The 19,143-nt window shown below is 40.1% G+C and overlaps 1 protein-coding gene and 1 long non-coding RNA gene across 2 annotated transcripts in view; one reads left to right on the forward strand and one right to left on the reverse strand.

Annotated features, from left to right (window-relative positions):
* LOC144059297 (complexin-2-like) overlaps positions 1-19,143 on the reverse strand; it is a 56,751-nt gene that overhangs the window by 20,727 nt on the left and 16,881 nt on the right. The gene's annotated exons all lie outside the window — the stretch shown is intronic.
* On the forward strand, positions 9,202-17,475 carry LOC144059204 (uncharacterized). Its single transcript, XR_013295598.1, has 3 exons — positions 9,202-10,756; positions 11,393-11,458; positions 15,253-17,475. It is a non-coding gene; the product is annotated as an uncharacterized LOC144059204 (long non-coding RNA).

The raw sequence follows: 19,143 nt of genomic DNA on the forward strand, positions 1-19,143 counted from the left end.
GGCAGACCTGTACAGGACGCAGCGTGTGACTTTGCAGTCCATTCCCGAAGCCGATTAGCTAGTGCGAACAAATGTATTTATTTAATTTTAGACGTTGGTGAATATATAAATGTGCTGATTTTAAGTGTGCCGCACCTTGTCCCGCCGCATGCATCCGTCCCCGCCTGTGCGAACTACATTGACTATAAAGTGCAGTCGCACCGTCAGAAAATGCTCAACCCTCGTTTGGTGTTTAATGTACCATTAGCCAACATGTCTGCGGTGTGGGCACATTTCAATTTATATTGTGCTTGGTTAAAATGCCAGTGCTAAATAAATACTTTATAATAATATTATAATTGTAATTAATTATAATAAATGCAACGATAGTAAAAACTGGCAGAATTTTTTTCCGCTGTTTCGGTCAAGCATTTTAAATTTTCGGTTTTGGCCAACCATTTTCATTTCGGTGCATCCTTAAGATACAACCAATTGAAGAAGAAGAAGAAGTGTATTCTATTATATAGTTTATTCAAGGTTTGTACTTGCACTGGTACAACACCCCTAAGTAGATGGCAGTCAGCACTTGTTTGTTTGAAATGAAAAAGGACAGCCCCCTAATTGAAATCTTAAAGAGGGCTGTTTAGAAAGTTTTACTGTAATACTTCATACAGCTGAGAACTGTTTTAATTTCTATGAAAATTGAATAATATGGCTCCTACACAATGTTGGACATCCAATCCAAATATTTTACAGATCTGTTCCACCAGCTCTCATATTGGACCTCATTAGATTGCCCAATATTGTTCGAGTTAAGTGTGACAAGTGCTACCCGTGTCGGAGCGTGTTCTTAACATCCCACAAGAGCTTCTTTTTTTTTTCTTTTTTCGGCGCTTATCAGTTGAAGGCATACCCAGTGGCTGGCGGCCGTGGGATTTTCCATTTCGTACTACTAGTCTCCATCCCGCCATCCCCGCGTGCGCCTGACAAATCTGACTTGTCAAAATAAGAATGCAAAGCAAGTAACAGGAAGCAGACGTTGAAACAGTCACTGATGATTGGACGGCAAACGGCGGCAACACCGCGGCCTGTCATTTCCCCTCTCGTTGCCTCACGGTTCAGCGGGCCGAACCAAAGCGCGCCAAGGCGGACGAGCCAGGGAAGACAATTACCTTAAGAAGAAGGCGGTGGAGGAGAAACGCCTGAAGGAGCAGGCTGTTAACACACCACCTGCTACCCCACTTAATGGACTGCTGCAAGTACCCACCATTCTATGTACTAGCACTTTTACTTCTATGTAAAGAAGACTAAATAGACTTGCAAAAACATTTGAATCACGTCACAGAAACTTTGACGAAGACCAATAGATACATAAGTAGTAGGTGCCTGCTATTAATGTCATAAAAAGACACATCGTTACATGATTTCATAGATAGTTCCTGTCAGAATACAGTAACAGGACACATACAGTATTTAGTTCAAATGCTGACAATAATGATGCCATAAAAAATAACACCGAAGGTGCGTGCCATTAATAATAACATAAGGTGCCAAGAAATGAATGATAATAATAATAATAATAAAACATCAGCTTTATATAACGCTTGACACTCAAAGATGCTTCACAATGTATACATTATTCATGCACTCACATTTACGGTCTGGTGGTGGTAAACTACATACATAGCCACAGCTGCCCCGGGGTAGACTGATTTCATGAAGCGTGCCCCTCCGACCAACACCAAACACTTACACCAGCCGTCGCTAATGCTAAATGCTATCTTGGTTGACTAAACAGGTCAATGCAATCACCATTATCCAACCTTTTTTTGCCCGGTGTCGACAGCGATTGGAAGCTGGCTTACATGGTAACATTAGAAATATTCTGCTAGAAAGCTCAGCTTGCGTTGTCTGACTAGCGACAGGCGACCACAGTGGCTAGCAAGACTACATTTCCCATCATTCTTAGATGCAAAAACAGGAGGTCATTCCAGTTTTGTTCACCTCCTGCTACGTAAGTCTGCCCTGCTACCGATTAGATGCGGATGCAAATGTGAACGCAAACGTGAATTTGGAAGTAAATAGGAATTAATTTAATTGTTAAATTTATTTTTAAGGAATTTATCGTATGAAACGCTGTGACTGTGATAGACATGGGAAAATGGGATGAGACTTGCGAAAACGGGACAAAACAATGAGGTTGGCGAAATCTGCCTGGACGCGGAACTTAATGCTCAAAAGCAGGATCGTCCCGGCCAGTCACACAACGCAATATTTTTCTGTTTGCAAAATGGCTGCCTTGACTCAAAAGGCTGGGAAACACTGCCATAAGCAATACTGAAGCAAGATTGATGACAGAGGGCGAATGCCATTAATAATACCACTAAAAGACAGGCAGTTGGGTAGATGGATCGCTAGGTGCCTGACATTTACAATGCCGTAAAAGATAGTGTGCTAGATATACTTATATAAGTGGTGCCTATCAATAATGTCATAAAAGACAGATTGCTAATTGAACTCAGCAACTGAAGGCAATACCAGAAAACTATATCTCAAAATGTTGTTACAAAGCTCCTCATTTCTAGTGAATGTGAAATATTGCGGAATTAGCACGCATGATCATACTAGGCATAGAATGTTTGTCACCTTTGTGAGAATGATCCTGAAAAGGCAGCAGAAGCTAAGCTAGCTGGACGCTTAGCTTCTTTCATCGCATTATGCTCACACTTTGATCCCTAACACCCAAATATGAGCGTGCACACACACACACACCCTTGTCCCCCCGCAGTTATGCCTTTGACTCCAATTTCCGCGGCAGCCTCTCTATGCTAATTCCCGGCGGCTCTCATTCAATCCATCTTTGGAGAGGCTCGGTTGGCGAATGAGCTCGGCGGATGTGTAGCTTCCCGCCATGCATAATCACCTGGGCTTCATCTCCAACCTCCTGCCCTGCCCCTCCCCTGGGGCGCACTTCCGCCGCACAGGATAAATGTGATTTTAACGATAACAGCGGCTGCATTAATCAATCATGTGACTGATGACAAGAGGCTAGCCTGCGCCCTCCTGTTTACGTTTCCACAGGAAGATGTAGTGAATGGCAACGTGTTGCATTACATTTGAGGGCCATGCTGTCATCGTGGCATGAAAAAGCTGGAATTCAAACAAGTCTGCAATTGTGGAAGTAATATGCTGCATTTCGAAATTGGATTATCCAACAAAAATGTAGTAATATTCCAACTATTAATTCATTCACTGCCATTGACGGCTATAGACGTCAACAATTCATTTGAACTATTTCTATTAGTTTAAAAAAAAAAAATCCACTTTTGTTAACAAGACTATGAAAACCTAGAATGTTTTATTGTACATTTAGAACAGTATAAAATCTGTGATTAATCGCGAGTTAACTATTGAAGTTATGCGATTAATTACAATTACAGATTTGAATTGCCTGATGCCCCTAATTTTTTATGATCGTTTCTTCTTTTTTTAAATTAGGAGAAATAAAAAAAAAATATTGTAATTATTCACATGACTTCACTAGTTAAATCACGATTAATCACACATTTTATATCTGTTCTAAATGTACAATAATTTTTTTTCTAGGCTTTCATACTCTTGAGTGGAAAAAAAATGTGAAACTAATAGAAATAGTTCAAATGAATTTTTTACGTCTATAGCCGTCAATGGCAGTGAATGAGTTAAAAAAAATTCTGAGAAAAAGTCAAGTATCCAGTTTTAAATTATTAATTTGGGATTTTATTTTATTTTATGTGATTAAGTCAACTTTTAAAGGGCAAGTCAAGTCAATATTGTTCTTTATAATAACGTGTTCTATGCGCTCTCACTAGTCTGAACAAGGTACAGTATTCTGATTAATATTGCCTTTTACAACTTGCTGTCCTGAAAATGACATCATAGCATTAAAGGGCTCAGGCAACGACCAATCACGGCTCACTGTTTTCTGGGTTTGGTCATGTGACATTTGCAAATTTGTGTGATTAATTTCGAGAAAGATTTCTCACCATATTGGGATAGGGAGTCATAAAATAAAATTAAAGTCATATTTGTACGTATATATTTTTCACCCACCAGAATTTTCTTTGAAGTTTTATGTTTTTTTTTCTTTACTCAGGGTGAGTCATTTGTTCTCAGGGAGTAAAAAAAATGTAAAACTGAACAAAAAAAATGTCCCTGCATGTTTTTCTTTGTTTTGTTTTAATACTAAATTTGTATATTTTTACAGGGAAAAAAAGTAATGACATCAAAATTACATTAATTCTGGAGAAAAATTTGAGGAAATGCATTATTAAAGTGGAAGTCAACCTTAATAATTTTTTGACAATAATATGTTATATGTGACCTCAGTAGTCTAAACATGACATTCTGATTAATATTACATTTTTGGAATCTTATGAAGAAAAATCAAGCTGTTTTTATCCATCTCAGGGGTCGGCCATTTTGCCACTTGCTTTCGACTGAAGATGACATCAATGTTGCTCAGGCAGCGACCAATCAGAGCTCACCTGTTTTCTGAAACTGCGCTGTGATTGGTTGTTACCTGAGACCTGAGCAACATTGATGTCATCTTCAGTAACTAATGCAAAATTAACCAGAATACCATATTTAGACTAGTGGGGCTGCATAGAACATATTGTCAATTTTTTTAGGGGGAGGGGGGGGGGGGTTGACTTCCCATTTAGTGTCTAATTTTTACATGAGCTATTCAATGAATCAACAAAGTTGTGGTCAAGTAAAATATATGAGGCTGAGAGCTCCCTTCCTAATCATTTGACCCTCTCATGTTGCTACGGTAACCACCAAATGTCCCATTTTGTGGGCGCACCTAATGTTGTGAATTATGAAAGCGGCGTGAAAGAAGTCGTAGAAAGAAGACAAATATTTACACGGAGGCGTCCTTGTAATAAAAATGCACGATGAAAGAAGAGTAAGAGCGTCACCGTGTCGCCTGTGTGTGTGCGCGGATGTGATTTATTCTGCCTTGGAAGCGGCGTGACAGTTATTAGGAGGAATAACTCTTTTCTGCGGCCTCCATTTTAATGATGTAACGGCGTGTAATAAAACCGTGAGCGCCGGCCGCTTTCGTTCTCATTATCGAATACGCAGCGGTGTGTCGCTATTGATTCTTTGCTTTGTTTTTGGTGAGTGTGTGTGTGCGTGCATGAACTTAATCAGTGTCCTCCAGCACGGCATTTGTGATGAACTCTGACCTCTTTGCTTTCTTACCGGCTTGTTTTTGTTTGTTACCCAGGACACAGATCGTTCATTTGCATTTCTTTCTTTTTGAATCATTGTTGGGGATTTCATGTACTTGCTGTGGAAAACTGTAGCGTGTTTTACACATTAATTGCGTCAACATTATTTATAATGTTATCCTCACAGATAACGCTGTTGGCTATTGTTGCTGAAGTTCACATTCACATCTGCATAATAGTAAGTATTGCTTGTATTTATATTATGCATAACTGCTTATATGTAGACTATTGATACATGTTTTTTATTACATAAAACGCTGATGACTTTTATTAGTGTTTTTTTTTTTTAAAAGTTACACTTAAAATAAATATAAAATATTTTCTGATGGTGACAATTTGACCACTGCAGCTTCATTTCTCACCCTTTTAACACTGCCTATTTTTCACTTTAACACATTTATTTTTATTTGGGCTGCTGCTGCATACTCTGAGGGTCGGTGAGCGTACATGACAGCAAGTGAATTGTCCGCACCAAAACATTTTTTTATTCCACTTTTCAGGCGTTGCTGTGTTACGAATAAGTGACAATAAAGGAGGGTAGTTAAGTCAAACATTTTCTTTGCAGTAATATATTCTAGTTTAAACATGGCATTCTGATTAATATTATATTTGTGGACTATGAATTAAGCAGAAATCCACCTGTTGATTCGTCTCAGGGGGCAGTCATTTTGAACTTGCTGTTGACTGAAAATGAGATGAACCAGCTCAGGTAACCACCAATCACAGCTTACCTGTTATCTGAGTTTGGTCATGTGACATCCGCACACTAATACTAACCAGCAAACGAAACATTTTTTAAGTTGTTTTTAGGAAGGTGGATAGTTGAATTTCATGGAAGTTGAAGGAACACGATTGAGCACAACAACAACAAATCCCATCTTGCCATTCCCTCGGCGGGTTCCGTCATATAGCGATATGCTAGCAGGGTTGATGTTGGGGGATTTCTACAAGTGCTCTGATGTTCACGGGCCTACCAGAACCCCCCTGCCGCCACTCCGGCGCCACTTTGAAGCTTGGGCAAAAGCGCCTTTTCAAAAGAGCGAGAAGTAAAGCGAGAATCCATTTGAGTTTTTCCTATGAGGCGTTAAATACTCGGGTAAGAAAAAAGACCAGGAATGCTCTGCATAGACAAGATTTTAAGTACTTTTTGAACATTCATGTTATACTAAGCAATCTTGACCACTGGATGGTAAGACAACTCAAATTAAATAAAACAACTTATCCACCAAAACCATGTAATGAAATGGTTTTGTGTAATATTTAGCATTTTGTCCTAATACAGTATTAGGATAGTTCAATAATATTTGTATAGTTTTCAACTACGATTGTTGTATTGTTTTTAATTCTTTCGGGATAGTTATCTTTAACAATATATCAGTGTTTGTCAAATGTTTTTTATTTTTTCTATTAGTCTAGTCAAATATATCCACATTTTGTTCCTCATACATTTGTGTTTTTAGTAATATTGTATTCGTTTTCATCTCATATTTAGTATCTTTCATGTAATATTTCTATCTTTTGTTGTTGTTTTGTCTTTATTGTTTAATAAAAAAAAAAATTGTCTTTTTAAAAATAATTTTCTGTTTTTTTCTTCATACATTTGTATTCAATATTTAGTGAAAAAAATGTTGCCCCATTTTTGTATATTTTTTTTCATCATAGATAATGCTGTACTTTTTTGTAATATTTGCCAAGTTTTTGTCTAATATTTTGATTTCTCATCTATTATTTGTCTCTTTGGGCAAATATCTGTCATCTTTCTCTTCAAATATTTTTTGTATTTTTCATCCAATATTATTTAGTTTTTTTTACTTATCGTTTTTCAAATATTTTTTCCATTTTTTTTAAACGTTTGTACACTATGTATTTTCTATCTATCCTTTGTATTATGTTTTTCTCCTCAAACATAAAATGTTCGTACTTTTGTAATATTTGTGAATATTTTGTGACATTTGTGTATTTTTTCATATTTTTGGAATACTATCATCATTATTGCTTTTGCTCTTATTAGATTGTGCAATCGTACCTAATGTTTTGTCTTTATGCCAGTCCTTTGAGAGAAATTCTGTATTAAGGTGATAATACGGACAACCATGATCATATTCAAGTGAAACTTTCAGAGCGTATCATCTCTCGACTGAGGATGGCTTGTAAGCTGTATGTCCTGGCGCGACCCCAGCCTCGTTATTAGATCTGCTTTCTTCAATCAGGCCAAGTTGGCAAGCGCGCACATCCGACGCCAGGCGAATATAAAGGAAGGCTGTCAAGGCAAGGTCAGCCAGGACGGCGCCAGGTATTATTAGACCCCTGGCCCACGCTCAGACTTGAATGGTGGGAATCCAGGTCCTCTCAAGAGCATCGCTAAGGAAAAATACTAGGGGTGTGAATCTTTGAATGTCTCACGATTCGCTTCGATTCTGATTTTTGGGTCTGCGATTCGATTCAGAATAGATTTTCGATTAAGGGGGATTTTCGATTCAAAATAATTAGATTGACAATGATTTTTGCTTCATTCTATAGATGTGCAAGGAATTGTAATGATCTACTCCAGTCTGACTCGCTAAAGCTAATTAGCGCGCTACTTGCGACAATTTTATCACTCAAAAGAATGGCTCCACACTGCAAAAAAACTTTTATTGGAATAACTTGATCATGACTTTTTCCTTCTACTCTCTAATGTGGCGACAACTTAACAGTGTATTAGACCGCGTGGAACAACACTGCCCCTAAGTGGCCAAATCGGGTACAACATGAACAGCGCTCCAAATAAAGGCACACACAGACAAAGGCAAGACAGTATAAAATAATTTAAAGAAAATCGATATTCTGACATTTAAAATCGATTCTGAATCTTACTAAATGAGAATCGCGATTCTTATGAGAATCGATTTTTTGGGCACACCCCTAAAAAAATACGCACATTCGGACAACATAGCCTCAATTTACAATCAAAACAAAGAGGGAGATCAGTACAGCTAAAACTAAAGATTGTTATTCAATGAAGATGCGTCATTGTGGAAGGGGAATGCCTTTAAGACTAAGATTTTGATCAGTCATAGAAGAAACTGATGCGCTAAAAAGCCACAGTAATTTCATGTATTTAATTGCACAGTTTCAAAAGAAGTGCTCGTAAGCGCAGACAAAAGAGCATATCCCGAAAAATCTTAACGTCTACGACAGGGATGGAATAAAATTTTTTGAAGAAAAAAAAATGTTTAGTATAGCTGAGCACAGCGGTCTTAAGTTGTAAAAACTGTTCAACATTATGTAGCATTTGTGTCATACCGTACATCACGAAGTGATGACAAATTGTGGCCCTGGAGTAGCACTGAGGCTCCTTCCATCGTTTAAATTGCCATCCCTTGGGCTACATGATTGCCTTAATGCAAACATTGCAGCTAGCACGCGCGCCAGTGCTAATGTTAGCAATAGCATCAAGTTTGTCCCAGACACTGTGGTTGTAATTTTTTTTTATCATATTTCAAATATTTTCCTGTCAGCGTTTGCTTTTTGCATTAGCATTCCTTGACCACAGGCACAGACAAAGGAAACGCCAGACACAGGAAGTGCTCTCTGCACGCCACGTCATAGCATACTGTTGGGTTGCACGCATTACACAAACAACAACTACCACACTACCTTGAAAATGCAGATATTCAAATGTAAACAGGTAAACCTTGCCAAGTCATATGCTCTAGTTCAAGTCCAAGTCAAGTCTAATGAATACTAAGTCAAAGGCACTTCAATCTTTGATATATCTTAGTCAAGCAAGTCCAAACTCCTAAAATTCAGTTTTTGACTCGAGTCCCCCACCTACGCTTCTCACTGCACAGTGTGTTCACATCAAAGCTCGATGCACCACTGTCCTATCTGGGGCTATCCGTGACTTTAAAGATTAAAGTAATAAGAGAAAACGATCATTACGCTCTAGAGATGTGACGGATGAAGCAATAGTTGGGGAGGAAGAAAAAAAAGATACTGTAATCATCGCAAGGGATTACCGTGGTAACACATCGCCGCTTTGTTCTCCGCGGAGCAACAGATGTCTCACTCGAACACTTATAACAGCGTGTCGCTACAAAAACAAACTTAATTTTACATCAAAGTAGAAACAACACTCGCTAAAACCTGAGGTATGTGTTAGCAGCATGGTTAGCCTTTTTCTTGTTGTGCTCTCCAAACAGTGTGGTTTCAGTGACAGGATAACTGTAATTATTTGTCCTATCTATAATATGCAGTGAAAGAGAAGACTATAAATACAAGTTATCCCATTGGGACAGGCTTGTTATTTACATATTAGCGCAAGTGAGCGCTTTCCACAAATACAGTTGGAGTTGCACCAAGCCTAAGGCCCACTCGTGCTTTCTGACACATCACATGATCACGCCCACAGCTGCCTGCTTACTTTGTCCAGCTCAAGTTGCCCAGAACGATGTGTTCAGAGGTCCAGTGTTGTGTTCACACCGACGCAGCTCCAAACAAGTTGTGAGTGCGTGCGAGATGCCCAGACGTGAATGCTTGTGACAAGTCGGAAAATGAAGCCTGTTGGCTGGCAGAAGCAGGTGACCTCCGAGGATAGCGAACGTGCCAGCTTTTTAGCAGGCTAACTCGGACCTGGAAGGTGTCGCTCAACCAATGTCACTCTGGATTTACTTCAAACAAAGACGCACAGAAGCTAGCGTACATGTTTTTTTGGCGCCCCTACTGACTAATCAACACTTCTCAGCTCAACTATTAGCATGACATTGCCACTGAATTTTAAATGAGACTTGTTCTCGTTCATGACTTCACACTTTTTGACAAAGTGACAACTCTTCTCGATGCAGTTTGATACTGTGTTCTCTTTTGTTTCTTAGATTATGGACGGATGGATTGGTAGGTAAATTAGTATGATGGATAGCTATGGCCATATAATTGTGAAGGTTAGTGGAATGATGGATGGCTGGTTGAATAGATCATAGGTAGGATTAATGGATAGACAGGTTAGTTTTAAGTTGTTAGGTCAGTTGTACACTTTTAGTAGACTGGAGTATATGTTAATGCATGAGTGGGTTATTTTAATGAATACATGATTGATCAATGGGTTACTTGGGTGGCTAGGCTAGCTAGATAATCCGCGGATAGGTCAGCCATATACATTTAAAGATGTATGAGCGGATGGTTGGATAGTGGAGTGGGTTGGATGATAAATTAGTTGAATAGAGATCCGGACGTTGACGTCACGCATTCCAAAATGGCCGTTAGTGCAGCCATTTTGGCAGCGTAGAAAACTAATCTGCCACTTTGAGTAAAAGCAAACGCTACACTTTAGCAATGATTGACAGCTGTTGTGGACCAGCTGCCACAACGAGGAGAGGCACACAAAAAAGCATTTGAGCATTCTTCAGGCTACCAAAAGAGGAACCAATGTGTAGCCAATGGATCACAGTAGCCATAAAAAAGGTGAACAACAAGATGGAGGATTTGGGATCCTCCTTTGTGTAGCAATCACTTCATATCAGGTGAGTCAATTACTGAATAGCTCGATGTATAGTTATTAAATGAAGGTAAACGACATTATAGGGCACTTTGTACATGGGGGTGAATCAGCAGATGCTAATTTGCCTGATGCTAGCTTGTAGGAAGCTAATGTGGGGAGAATAATCTGTTTGTCCTGCTATGGTTCAATAGAAATTATACAGTTGAATTTAATAACTGTCCATAAAGACTTTTTACAGCATAAATGACGGTGGCGTCGACCGATTTAGCGGATGCTAAGTTGCTAACGTACCTAAATAACCCTGCCATGACTTGAATTGAAACTGCTAACTTTGATGACATTTTGACCACACATGAAGGGAAAATAAATCCGGATTGTAACAATTTGTAAAGCCTTTGTAAAATCAGATTAGTAAGCAATTAGTAAGTAATTCTACGTAGAGCGTCGCTGAGTCGGGAAAAAAAGCACTCCTGACACTTCATCGGCAATGATAATATCATCCAACCTGTCCACCTCGTGTATGTACAAGTATAATCACATCCTTTTCATCAAAGTGAGTGTCAATGCTCTTGGGCGGGAAGTTGACAGATAAATGATAGTTTTATCTCTCCTCGTCATTGTAGTCCATTAACGTGGCGTCGCTACTTTTCTGCCGCAGGTGGCGTGTTCAGAGCAATAGTCACGTGACGTCCGGATCTCTATGGATGTGTGTGTCAACTGGATGGTAAGTATAATATGAATTCGTTGGCCAAATCGGTGTATGAGGTTAGCTACATCTGCATTTACGGGTATGCTTTTAGAAATGGTAATACAAATCCTACGCATATATAAGCAGCAAGTCAGTACTTCACGACAGCGCATAACAAATCGGCATTTAAGAGCACCGACTTGACATACTTTACAGTCAGTGTGTTAAGCGACTGCCGTCTCCACAATGGTCGTCCATTTAAGCTTGTGCGCTGCCATTGTCTCTCTGTAGATGAGCTCCGATAAGACGCCTCTCCCTGGCTTTGTCTCGTCCAACAAAAAAGTGCCACTGATGTCGGAAGTGTGCGGCAGCCATGATAACAGAGCAGGCTGCGCTCGCTCATAATCAGTGCGGAGCAGAATGAGCGCTTCTGTCTCTCTGGGTGCGATTGATGCCTTCATTTTTACACCATGGGGGTCAAAAGTATAGCAAATGTGAATTGGTTGTATTGATTAGATGGCATAACTGTGTTGCAAGCCTGGTCATGATTGGAGTGTGCCGTGGGCTGTGACTTTGTGGATTGCCCATTTACTTGATTAATCAATGAGATCATCAGTAGAATCATCTTTTCTAAACATATTTGATAGTTGCTGCCCTATTTTGTGCTAGGTGGTTATTATCCCTAACTTAATTGGAAGAGCAACTTATTTCTCTTCATGTATTGCAACGACATTGTGCACCTGTGCTTCTGCAGGCTTTGATTTTGTGGATTAAATTAACCCTGGAGAACCCACAGGGTCAAATTTGGCCCCTATAAATCATGCTACTCAAATAACAAAGACCTTTTATTTATTTATTTTTTTACAAATTTAATTTCAAAAGTCCAGAGTGCCACTTCTGACCCCAGCATGGGGCCATCTAGTGGATGAATATTGCACTTACATGAGCCAGAGTGGTGGTAACAAGATGGCTAAAATGCAACAAATAAAACAAAATTATATTGTTCAATGTAGCTGTGCATTTGATTGATTATTTTCTTAAATTCTAAATAGTTTACTGACAGTTTTTGTTATTCTGATTTTTCGAAATGATACCCCTAAATCCCTAAGGGTAAAATTTCGCCCTAATCCTAAATTAGGGAATAAATTGAAAAAAACATTGCAAAAACATATATTTTGGTGTTCAGTGAATTTATAGCAGTCATTTAATGTATAATTCATAATTTTCCAAAGAAGAAAAGGGTTCTTGGGTTCTCCAGGGTTAAGTGCTTCTGGTTATTGATTGAACCTCTGGACTCATTTCAATGGTTTTAATTTGAGCCTTCCTTTCTTCCAGATTGAAAGAAAGCTCGGGGGTACCCTGGTGGTCGTTAGCAATCTAGTAACTCAAATTTGCAATCAGAAGTTCATCAAACAGAATATTGGATGCCAAATGAAGCCTGGGATTTAACACCTATAAAAAAAAAACTTTCTTCCTTCTTCTCGGTTCCTTTAATGTGCTCATTGCACATTCCGTCTGATGTGCTGATGAGATGTTGCCAGTGTTGTTGAGGTGTTTGCACAAGTGAGAAGGATGCTTATTTTAATCCTCCTGCGAGTCCGCAACGAATTTGCTATAAACACATTTAGCCGTGCCACCCAAAATGGAGGCGCTTGCCACTCGCTTCACATCTGCAAACTAATTAGAGCTCCATTGTGTCAGTTGGCATCATTTCCGTGTCCGAGCCGCTCTCGGTTGCAGGGCCTGGCACCTCGTGAAGGACGCATCATGCTCTGCTCGCTGAGCCAGACGTCAGCAATTGAGCTCTAGGTTTTGTTTGTGGCTGTCGACATGCCGTATGCACACAGCCGAACAAAGAGGCGGTTATACGATATGGGCTAGGACGAGTGCCCAGGTAGCGAACATTGATGGAAATGTGAAGCCCCCCCCCCAAAGGGTTTCTGGGAAGAACATGTTTGTGGGAGTGGTCAATTAATGGATCACTGAGAGTTCTGTTGACCGTGTGGAATTGATTGTGGATTAATTCAAAGTGATGAGGCCTTCCCACACAATTCCCACAATTGGAATCTTGCAGTTGACATGATTATTTAGTAGATTAGTTATTCAAAAACTAAAACCCTAGTTTATCATGAGGTATGTTGTAGAATTTTTTTTCCTCAATATAATTACGAAATTCTATCTTCCTACATGGTCAAAGTGCCAACTTTACACTGAGAGGTCATCTTGCTGCTCCTTATAAACATATTACTGCGGCAACGTGCATGGACTCTTAATTTCTTCTTCTGCCATGCAGCGAAAAAGTAAAAATTTTAACTTGCGGCAATCTGTGTGGGTCTGAGAAAATACTAAAACAGAGTCTAGTCTGTCAAAATCCACGCCTTACGCTAGACTTGAGCTCAGGATGTTAAGTTCGGGACTCCTGGCTGGATCCTCATTGACACCATGACCATCCATTCATCCAGGGCCGGCCCTAGGTGATTTGGTGCCCTCGGTGAAAATGTAGATTGTAACAAACAAACAAATTACATCAGCTAAAAAGATCCCCCAAAAATTTGAGAAAGATTTTAGTTACTTTTCAATCACTGTTCACAAACTCAAACCTTCATTCCCTTGACATTTTCTGCGACAAATGAAACTGATGTTTGCATTTTTTCTTGTTGATGCAACCCAACCAGTGGCAAAACTGTCCAAGTTTACAATCCATCCATTTATTCGGACTAAAGAAAGTGAGCTAAAGGTGTCGAATTAGCTACATTTTGAAGTTATCTGACAACAGCCTTAAAAAAAAAATGCTGCTGTTCTGGAACAAACGCACTGCTTTTCTCCTCTATTATAAGAACACTTGTTTTGTTTTTAAACATTTTGCTATTGCACCCGACGACAATGTGCACAGTGAAATGTATGAAGCAAACAATCGAAGGAGACCACATAGGAAAGGAGGAACAAACAAATCACATCTCTTTCTTACATTTGAGCTTCCTGTTAATGTTTGACTACCCTCATTTACAAACACAACTCTTAGAAAGCAAAACACAACCAACATGAAGGCAGTAAGAGTGTGTGTGTGTTTTTTTTCTGACAGCGCCACTAGAGCCGTGTGTGAAAAAAAGCCCGGCTGCGGCCAGCACATTGAGACTTTGAAAGCTTGGTTTCAGCCTGCGAACTGAGTGAGTGAGTGAGTCATCTCCCTGGAGCCATCACCTGAGCTCAGACGCTTGCCGGGAGGTGAGACAGACGGGCAAACTCCGGCCAGAATAATAAATGCTCCCACTAAAACGAAAATGTAAAACGCTCAGCGGGTAAAACAAGCCCAACGTTACTCCTGAGAGTGGAGCGGATCTTTGATAAGCAACAGAGAGGCGGGATAGAAGCAAGCTTCAAGGGAGTGACTGCCATGGCAACCAAGATTTAGGCCACGGAAACTATCAAACTGTGTCAGACGGCAGAGTGAACATCTGTTGAAACTTGCGAGAGAGCCAACAAAATGTGGTTGTTAGCGTTCAGCGCGGCTACTTTAAGCATCCTGAATTGGATTTCGAGAGATCAAGTATAATCTCTGAGTGTTGTAAAGAATCGTGTCAAACTTAGTAAGCAAATGGATCGGTGGGTTGCGCTGCAGGCGAACAGTTCGATACACCGTCGACCTTTGACTTTGACGCATCCTCAAGCAAGACACTGAAACCCTGAAGCACTTCAAATTCCTTGGAGGAAGGAAACAATGAACAATGATGATTAATTAGTTAACTAGTCAACTTTACTATTCCACATTGACATTTAACGCTTGAAAATGACTAATTGCTTATCACATGTTTTTGGTATCTTCCAATCAGGCAATTTACAGAAGACTTTCAACTCGCCCATCTGCTGCCGTCATGGTGAAATGTCCGGTCAACAAGGTTACACCATTTTCAGAAGTCTGCGCTGGTCTGTGAGTACAAAAAATAAGTTGGTTAGAGAAGAGCACAGTAGCCTCGCTAGCTTTGGCTGTTCCGATTGCCGCTAGCCTTAAAAGATTTATGCCACCTCAGGACTGGCAGCAAAGTGAAACTTGTTTTTTGTCATCAAAATGTTATCTCCAATAATGCTCTGACATTACCTGTGTGTTAATGAGAACTTTATTCGTCATGGAAGTTATGTGCTACAACGCACACAACAAAATTGCGTCTTTTCAACACTGATGTCAATATACTATATGCGGCTTTATGGATGCTTGTGGCCCGTTTCTTCTACTGGGCTGGCATGCATATTACAGTCACTTTCTCTGCTTGTTGTCATGGCTATGTGAATCTTGAACTGAAAATCAAACCAACAGCCTTGCACAAGATGAACCCACAGTTGAAGTTTTAAAGATGACTGAATAAGTGGAAATCAAAGAACCCATTCCTTAATGATATTCGTGAGGAGAAGGTAGTAGCTCTGGTTTAGGGACAGGCTAAAATGGGCTTTCACTTACACGTACAGATCTTTTCTACCTTCATGGTACTCAAAGTGCTTTAACGCAGTCTCACAATGGAACTTGTTGATTTCTGGAGGTGCCCTTTGAGCAAGCCACGAAATATCGAAAACACTCCAGGTTTGCTACAGTACAAGATCTGCATAACGGGTACAAAAATGGAAGGTAAACATAAATAAATAAATAAATAAAGCACCATGGAGGCGTCATTTTCACAAGACAGATGGTAGCCGTCCTACCAGCAGCCTTGTTGAGCCCGGACCTCCTGCTCCGACCACCTCCCCTCCACCACATGGCCCAGACGCACATGGCCTCCAAAGCAACAGCCCGGTTCCGCCGCGAGAACCCAGCAAAGTCACGACAGTGTTTTCGGCATGACTTAGCCCAGCGGGGATGGAAACCCACAAAATCGTCTCTTCGGGACACTCGGCATATGACGAGCAGCGGGACACGGGGAGGATTTAGAAGCCGGAAGAACAACGCGTTCGTGCCCTGCCACAACATTCACTTTGGACCTCGACACAGATTGATCCTGACCTCGGACCTTCGCATACAGAGACTTCCTGCAGGGGTTCAATTCAGATGCTGGGAAGCCAACTGAAGGCTGTTAACACCTTTTAACAGTGTGATGGTGAATTGACCTGACAGTTCCGCACTTCATGACACATACATACGCATAATAATTCCTTTCAAGAGGACATGTTAGGGGGAAAAAAGTGACGTTTTAATTGCTTGCATACACATAAATGGCTCCCTTGAGTGTGTGCCTTTCCATCAAGGGTGAAATTACACATCCAAGTAGCCTCTGAACATTTTGCTTGCAGCCTATGTGGTGAAGCTCTCCACTCACATTTGAGCCCAATTCATTGAAATATCATTTTCACCCACGATCTGACAGGGAAGTCCAGTCCAACTCCATTTAGGGAATTCGCCCAATCAAAAGTATCGTAGACAGATGGGCAATCAATTGCAAAGCTTTTTTTTTTCTACTGCCACCTAATATGTGTGTATTCTGGCAAAAATGTATATAATTATTGGTTTCCTAGCTCAACTCAACCACTCGAGAACTCACTTATTAGCGCCACCCTGTAAAGTAAAAATGAATTGCATTTAATTTCCATTTCCACTAAACTAAAGGGGAACTTAATTTGTCCTTCTTTAAACGTTTGAAAAAACAAACAAATATCTGGTTAGTTTTCCGTAAATTTTGCATAACTTGCTGTTATCCAACGAGGAGTAGATTGACTAAAAATACCCTGGATCAATTAGAACTTGTATTCCCTAAACAGTCTTCTTCACAATGCTGTTCACATTTTGACATCATGACACCAAGACCCAACAGTAGAAGCTTCAAACAGGATGAAGTGGCCAGTTCTGAGCTTCGTGTCACACAGTGTCAGCAGGTTGCAAAAGAGTGACCAGAAGAGTAACAGAAAGGCAAGTGGAGACCCTTGGACATAAAAAAATAAATAAAAAATAAAAAAATAAAAAAAACGTTGGACAGTTGGATCTAGTGTATTCTAACATTTAGAGAATGTTGAATAAAAGGTTATTAGTGCATTTAAGCTTCATCCTGAAATCTCACTCTTTATTTTGAGTAATCGTGTATCTATGAGAGATCCTCCAAATGAATAACTGTGACGCCGTGCAGTCGTACAACTAAATATTGAGAGACCAATACCTCTCTGAAAGTAATTGATGAGTGTCTTTGTCAAGGTAGAATGTTACCAGTGCAGTAAACGTCTGCGTTATCAGTCACAGTCCAGCGAGCGGGCCAGAAGGCTTTTAATTCCGCACGAGCGATATTTGCCAGGCCGACGCTGCCGAGATAAAAAAAGGAAATCACAGCAGCACAGCTTCAGCTTGAGCGATGGCGAAGATGAAAGCGTGAGGGTCCATCATCCCTCCTAAGAGCCACAAACAAGACCCCGTGGGGTGAGGGAGGAGACGGTTGGATCGGTTGTTTCTCGTCGACTGTGAGGGAGACACGAGGCATCATCGCGAGCGCCGCACAAATCAAGGGGAGGTGGCGGCCATTTTGGCTGCCTTTCAAGAATACGCGGCCGGGCTCGGCTGCCGGGTTTGAGCCCTCGCCAGGGAAAAGACATCCAGTTCTTGACGCGGTGCCAAGCGAAGGGAAAGTGGCCACGTCACCGCAGGTTATTTTAGGGAACAGTGCTTCCTAAATGACCGGTATCATCCTAGAACTGAAAAACATCAACATTTATTTGCAATTATATCTGGCAGAAAGGAACTGCAGATGGAAATAAGCTCCAAAGCAAAAATTTTGTAATTTGGCACAGCGCATTTTCACTCTTGAGTTTAATGTGTTCTATAGCTGGTGCCTGACAGATAAACAAATAAAAAGTCTAATAACAAGAATCTGAATTAAAATGGTCACTTGAGATACGAGTTTAATCCATTCCGTGACATTGCACATATCTCAAAGCATTTGCATCTCAAACCGACTATCCCCATTTGAAATACTGTAAATTGAAATCTGTTCCCCCCCCAAAAACATTTTTAATTCAAGCAAACACCACTCCATTGCAGGCTCTAGATTTGTGATCCTGCAATTTTCTCTAAATTTTAAAATAACTTTTTTTTGCCTGCCTTTTATTTTGGGTGTAACTACTCTGTCAGCCACTAGATGGCGGCACACTATGTAATAGATAAGAACATAAATTTGAAAGAGGAACAAAAACAGGAAGCACTTTCAGCTCAGCCTAGTTTTTGCTGTAGATTGTTAAATGTCAATCCCCTTCCATCCTGCTTTTTACGCCTACGCAAATAATTTTATTATGTACTGTACATTTTTGGCATGATTTTGTGAGATGATTATTATTGTTTGTTGGTTTGGAATTTAAAAAAACGAGATTTGGTTATATTTATGAATGACCTACAACACCACACACATTCGCGAGTTACAGCACCCGTGTCAACACGTAGACCCGATTTTAGCGAGTCTAAAATCTAGTGTACTTTTTGTCACCAAATTGCCAGATGCGGAATGACTATCAAGGTATAGCGCGGTTTACCAAATTCACAAACGCTATTGCCCTGGCACGAAAATGTAGATGTGCCAATTTTTGCATTAAGCACACGGGCGTCTGTCAACGAAAATAGAGCCCTAGGAAGTCTTCTTTTTTGTACATGTAAAGTGAAAAAAATTATAATAAAAATATATATGTGCAGGGCTCCAGACTGGCCCTAAATGGTGGCATTTCACCGCTAAAATTTGTTCCACTTACGCCAGTACAACCAGTAA

The sequence above is a fragment of the Vanacampus margaritifer genome, chromosome 10 (genome assembly GCF_051991255.1).
Source record: "Vanacampus margaritifer isolate UIUO_Vmar chromosome 10, RoL_Vmar_1.0, whole genome shotgun sequence".
Classification (NCBI taxonomy): Eukaryota; Metazoa; Chordata; class Actinopteri; order Syngnathiformes; family Syngnathidae; genus Vanacampus; species Vanacampus margaritifer.